We start from the raw sequence: 6,585 nt of genomic DNA on the forward strand, positions 1-6,585 counted from the left end.
AGAGACGGGGTATGAGCAGCCGGACAAGGACGAGGTGTCGGACTCGTCATCTTCTTTGCCTCCACCCTGGCGAGCACCTTCATGACCACCGTCGGCTTCATCGCCCGCTTGCCACCGACCGGATCAAGGTGAGTGCGGCATGTCGTCGCCGGGGCCGCTGTGGCCTTGCCACCGCCCTTGCTTTCGGCCTTGGTTGACGATGTGGCGACCCGAAGCAAGTTTTTGCTCCCCAACCTATTCCTTCGTACGGGCGGTGGCATTGCGCTAGCGGTGGTGGCCGGCAGGGTGGCGGAAGGGTCTTGATGTTACATTCCAGAAGGAATCGGAGGCAGCGGTGGCGAGAGTGGCCGGTGGCGAGAAGTGGTGGTCGGTCGAGTGGGAAGGGAGGCCCGACAAATTTATTTATTTTTACTCTGGGAGGCTGTCTTGAGTATATTTGAGAGAGTTGGGCTGCTTTTTGCGGCCGACTCTTATAATATTTACTCCTCTTAATGTTTGAGAGGTTGGCTAGGTGTGCTTAACTCCTCAAAGGTTCTTAAGTGATAAGTTAGAGATTCTCTTCATGAACGTTTTTTTAATGAGGGTTTCGTTGTTCCAACAATACAAATAGGTATTTTTTTTATACAAAGGATTTTTATAGAAATATTTGAAGGATTGGACCTTTTTTGGATTTTTTTATGTTAGTTGTTTAATTTGTACGATTGTGTCATGTAGGAAATTTTCGTAAGTTTTCTAAGACTATATTTCATAGGAAAACTTTGAATCTCTTGAAAATAATACTTTTGAAATGTAGTGCCAATAAATCTGGAGACCTTTTTTTTCCAAGGTTCATTCCAACAGATCAAACAACCAAAATAATTTGTTTTCTTCTTCTTAGAATTTCTATACGATCTTTTGAATCAAAGAGATCTAAGTAGCTACAAAGCCAAAATACTATTATTACTAGTAGTTTAGATCGCCTTAATTTTTCACTCCCAAGATAAGAACCACAACTCCAAACATATTCCAGATGAGTGCATGCCTAATTTCATGCACATATTGACAAGCATAACAAAGGTGCAGCTCCATGCTTAAGCAGTTAAGCTAAGCAGACATCTGTTTAACTTTCCCTGACACCATATAGTCACGTTCCTCATAGTGATAGTACAAAAGCCATTTGAAAATCAACCATAGGTACACCATTATCATTATTCAATCAATCCAAAAACTAATGAGCTGTTTCTGTAGGCAGCCCAGGTGAAATACTCACCTGAACTCCACAAGAACACACTAAAAGAACAAATGTTACAGAGAAAAAGCAACAACATTTCACTCCAGAACTCAACAAACAGGGACCTCCCATCGTCAGCCCCCAATCGAAGAGCTCCATAGCACTTCAAGGCTCGAAGATATGATGAAGGATTCTGAGGAATCCCCGAGCAGCAGCTCCCTGCAAAAGGCCATATCCGTAACCAATCTGATATTTTGAGCGGCCATGTAAAACAGAGAAAAGGCAACAACACTGCACTCCAGCATTCGACACTCCCATTGCCTGTCTCCGATCAAAGAGCTCCTTGCACTTCAAGGCTTCACAAAATTTTGAGTATTCACAACTAACCATCATGTCTTCAATACGAACCGATCTTGTAAGCCTGTAAGAAGGGAAATAATTAAAATAATTTCAAGTGAGTGTCCACAGTTTCAGAACCAAAAAATTAGAATAATAAAGTAGTAGAACTAGAGCAAGTTTTCCTTAGCCCGCTATTCCACTCACCTATCTAATTATAGAGAGATTCATCAGGGAAGATATTACGTCCATCTGCTGCAACATGGACTAGGATGCCTTGCTCTTCTTCCGCGAGACAATTCCTGAACTCTTGGACGTGTGGGCAGTCAATCATGTACACCCTATTCAGCGAGCACAGGTTCTCTGCCTGATCCAGCATTGGGCAGTCCTGTACAAACAGGTGCTGCAACTTACAGAGGTTAGAAATCCTCCTCAAACATGCGTTGTTCTTCACCTTGAGCCACAGAACGGCAGGAAGATTGACAACTTCTTGAAGCTTGTGAGCACCTTCAATGTGGATTCTCTTCAAATTAACAATCATGGACATGTCTTGAGGCAGAGCTCTCAGTTTGGGGCAATCAAGAAGCAGCACACGCTTAAGGCAAGGCATCAGAGAGAGCTGTTGAGAGTTGTCCTCCATGTCATCACACATATTTCTGTTCAGTGACCATTTTTCCAAATTGCACATGCCAATGATGTGAAGAAGTTCGAGTTTTGGGAAAAAAGCCGCTGCACTTCTCACACCTTTCCCCAGGAGTTCTGTGCCAATAGTTACAACTTCATCTGCACCTTTGATCTGAAGAACTAGCAATTCTGGCATCTGACCTGCTGGTGGAAGCTCTGAACATGATACACACTCATTGAGGTGCATATGACACTAACATGGCATATTAAGCTCTGGTTCTGAGCATAGCCATTCTGGGAGCCTTACGCCCGGGCATCAAGATAAATATATACTAGGCTTGGTGAGGGAATAAGCATATCATAGACTTGCTGAATTCTCTCAACCACACCAGTCTGGTAACGAGTTCTCTCTTTGGTACTGCCCATTGTGCAACACAGTCCCAGTTCCCTAAGATTATGACTGTTCTTCAGTACAAGTTCACCCACTGGTGCCGCTTTCTCTAGCTTCTGGACCCACAGACGTTGGATATTGGGGAGGCGTCACAATTCATCTAATCTGAATCCAGTTCCACTCTCGAAAACTCCTTTTAGGTTATAGAGCTGCTGAAATTTTGCAATTCCTTTTGGAACATGATCAACTGCAGTCTGCTCAAGCTGCAAAAAACTTATATTGGACAGTCTCATGAGACCAGCTGGCAGGCTATCTAATTGATTGCAACCAAGCAAAGAGAGGTATTCAAGGCTGATGAGCCTTCCTGTGGATTCCGGAAGTTTGTTAATCTCCGTATAGCTCAGATCTAGCAACCTCAACAACACCAAGTTTCCCAGTGAGTCCGGTATGTCCTTGATGCTTGTCCCACTGAGAACCAAGACACGGATATGCTCAAGCTTTCTGAAAATATCTTTGTGAATTGACTTGAAGCTCTTGTTATTAAAAAGTAGGAGGCTCCTCAAGCACTTGTGCTCTTCTAGAGGGGGGATTTCTTCTATAGCATGGCTGATACCTAAGCGGCGCAGATTTGGCATGGAATTGTTACTTTCCGCATTCATAAATAGGGAGTGATCCTTTGTCAGATATTGCCCAAGTGACCTCAATAAATCATGCATCGTTGACTCGCCTTTATCTACAAACCCAGGTATTGGTTGGAGAAGATTCCTCCGAACTAGCTCAAGGTAATACTCTTCAGCAATTTTATGTATTGAGAATCCATGCTCTTTCCTCACTAAACCTTCAGCAACCCACCAGTAAGCTACAGCATCACGATGGATTTCAAAATTAGGAGGCAGCAAAGCACACCAGAGAAAGCACTCCTTAAGTTGAGGGGGTAAGTTGCTGTAACTTAAATACAGGGGACCTCCAAGTTCTTTGGGGAGTCCACGAATGGACCATTTGCTATCTCGGATACTCTTCCATTCCGCAGTTGTTCTTTTGGTAGATAGCACACCTGCAACAACCTTGATGGCGAGAGGAAGACCGTCACATTTCTTTACAATTTCATACCCAACATTCTTGAATTCACTTATTTGCTCGTGTGGCTGGAAGGACTTCTTCATAAGCAGTTCTAAACCATCATGATAATTCATTGTGTTTACTTGGTGAGTATATGTTGCATGCATTTCTGCCAATACGTCCAGGTTTCTTGTGGTGACAACGACATGGAAATTTAAGGCTCTCATGAAAGGCGATAGAAGAAGATCAATCCATACATCAGATTTCCACACATCATCCAGCACAAGAAGAACACTCTTTCCTTTGATAGAGTCCACTAGAAGTGGAAGAAGCTCGGTCTTGGTCTCTAATTGATCGCACTTTTCTCCCGCCATTCGTATTGCCTGTTTTATCAACCCAGTCTCTGTGTAGCTCTGTGAAATGCACAACCATATACGAACTTGGAATTTCTCTCTTACCAATGGCTCATTGTAAATCTTCTGAGCTAATGTTGTCTTACCAATGCCTCCCATCCCTTGAATCCCCAAAACAGTTGACCTATTCTCACGACAGCTACTGACAATCATTTGTACCATGTCCTCAACTGCCTGTTTGATTCCTGTTCCAACAACCTCTAGTTCATCTACAGGAGATGTCTGCTTTCTATCCACAATTGTTACCTGGAATTGTTGACGTGTAGTTCTGTCCAAGTTGAACATCTCTGTGTTCATTTTAATCTCATCAAGCTTTTCATTTATGTCCTTAATTCTTCTAGCAACCCTGTGATCAAATGAAAGCTTTCCAAAACAAGAGATCATGGCCTGATTGCAATATACTGATCTAGGTGGCAGCAAAAGCTTTTGCGAATGAACCATAACAAGATCTATGATGACATCAACATCAAACATTACATTGCTCATGTTCTTCCACCATGCCTCTATCCGTTTATCTTCCATGGCCAGAGCTTCAGCATCGTCCCGAATTGCACTGAAATATTCCAGATTATTCTTTAGCCTCTTGATATCCTTCTTCACACTTAATGTCATCACAACCTCATTCTCGATAACCTGACCCAGCTTTGTCAAGAATTTGAACGTGAGAGCGTCCAAAATTGTGCCCATATTACCCAAACATTTCAAATATGACTACGATGCAAGTCTGCCTGCTTAATGTTTTGAGGGCCTTGGTATAGTGTGTGAGCACTGCTCTCAGTTGTTCCTCATAAGCTAATCACCAACACGATGCTTTCCTCTGCACAAGTCAGTGGCAGTTCATTTCATCACAACGAGCTCAAGAAGCTCCTAAAGATACTAGTCCCTCTGTCCCATAATATATGACTTTTGGAAGCAGTTTCAGCTTGCAAAAACATCTTATATTGTGGGACAGAGGGAGTAATTCTTAGAAGAAAAGGCACTGGGAAATTCTATAGTTTTTCCAGAACAAAATATCATCACCATTCCAAAGAAAGGCTATGTAATTTATTACTTCAGATATTTCTAAATCAATAACAAATAAGAGAATAAATATGTAGCCAAACTAGAGGACACCACCTGGAGCAGCCAAACTAGAGCTTGGAATGACAGGGAAGAAAGCAAAACTAAAGGTTGTACCTTTATATTCTATTTGACAGATGAACGAAGGAGCCGAGTAGGAGGTGGCAGAACAGTCTACGACAGTGGCCGAAGCGCGATGAGGCTGGCAATGAATGGTTATCTCAAGCCAGGACCGTATAAGAAATCATGTGCAACTGCGGCACAGAGGGGGGAGAAGAGGCTGTCATACCTCACTGCCACCCTGTTCTCACTGGGAAGTGGAGAAGTACCTTGCCTCGTTGGATGCCTGATCACACCTCAAGGTTGCTTCATTTACTTGGAAGGTGGGAAAACAAGACCAGTCAATTTGGCTGTCATCAAGACTGACTCAAGACCTCTCCGTTCCTGTCATGGCCACCTAATCAAACACGACTTTCTTGTAATCAAACACAACTTTTTATTCTCACCTCCCTCGTCGTAAATTATCAATACTTCTATATAACAAAGAAAAAGAACAACCTGCAGATTTGCCAGTATAAAATACGAACAGTGGAGCCCCTTTTTTGTTGACTCTATCCAGATTTCAGACCTGTAAGTTGAAAGCTCTTTCTACCTACCAGTCTACAAGGAGCAAACATAACGTAGCAATACAGTCACCCATGATTCCCTGGGCATTTCATCAACCAGTTGATATGCATCTACTCACTTACTATTGCAATAGTGCCAAATCTCCAAGAAGATTTCAGTCAAGGAGCATCCAATCATTTTGGTTACTCTATAAGACGATGGAAACAAACAGTTGAGGCTTACTGCAGCCTGTTGTTGCAGGGAGGAGAAGGGGCTTGCTTACACAGCTTACTGCTTACGTGGTTGATTGAAGCAGCAGCCACCGGCGGCAGACGAACGATGCGGAGCTCGCTCTTTTTCGCGGTGCCCGCGACGCTCAAGGTCTCGCTCGGTGCGCTACACGTAGGCGACGCCGTCCCTGGAGCGGGCGGCGGCTGAGGGACAGGGCACCGCCGGCAGGCCTGTCGTGCGCCATCTCCCAGGCCTACCCTTCTCCTGCTGGTGCACGGAAGCGGAGAAGGGGAGGAGGGTGTGGGATCCAACCATGGCTTAGGCGGCGAGCACGGGGAGGAGGGTGTGGAGCCGTCGCTGTGTCAGGAGTCAGGACCCTGCCTGCCTGATGAGGACGACCAACTGCAGGCTCATGACTGAAGAACTCGACACTGAAGCGAGAGGTGCCGTTTCCAGTTCAGTTAACGGGCGGCGAAGGTGGAAGCGGACGAGCAAGTCAACGGCCCGGATTGAGTTCACTTAGTATTACTTTTTGCTGTCAATTGTTGTCGTGGTGTAAGAAAAAAGATGACATGGAAATGCAATTAAGGTTGTAAGAAAAAAAATGCTCTGCGATTCGTTTTCCTCCCAAGCCTAGCCACCGCCGCCGCCCTAAA

At 44.3% G+C, this 6,585-nt stretch overlaps 1 pseudogene; it reads right to left on the reverse strand.

Annotated features, from left to right (window-relative positions):
• Positions 1 to 1,114: 1,114 nt before the first annotated feature.
• Positions 1,115 to 6,314, reverse strand: LOC119266966 (annotated as a pseudogene).
• Between the last annotated feature and the right edge of the window lie 271 nt (positions 6,315 to 6,585).

Source organism: Triticum dicoccoides, chromosome 3A (assembly GCF_002162155.2).
Source record: "Triticum dicoccoides isolate Atlit2015 ecotype Zavitan chromosome 3A, WEW_v2.0, whole genome shotgun sequence".
Classification (NCBI taxonomy): Eukaryota; Viridiplantae; Streptophyta; class Magnoliopsida; order Poales; family Poaceae; genus Triticum; species Triticum dicoccoides.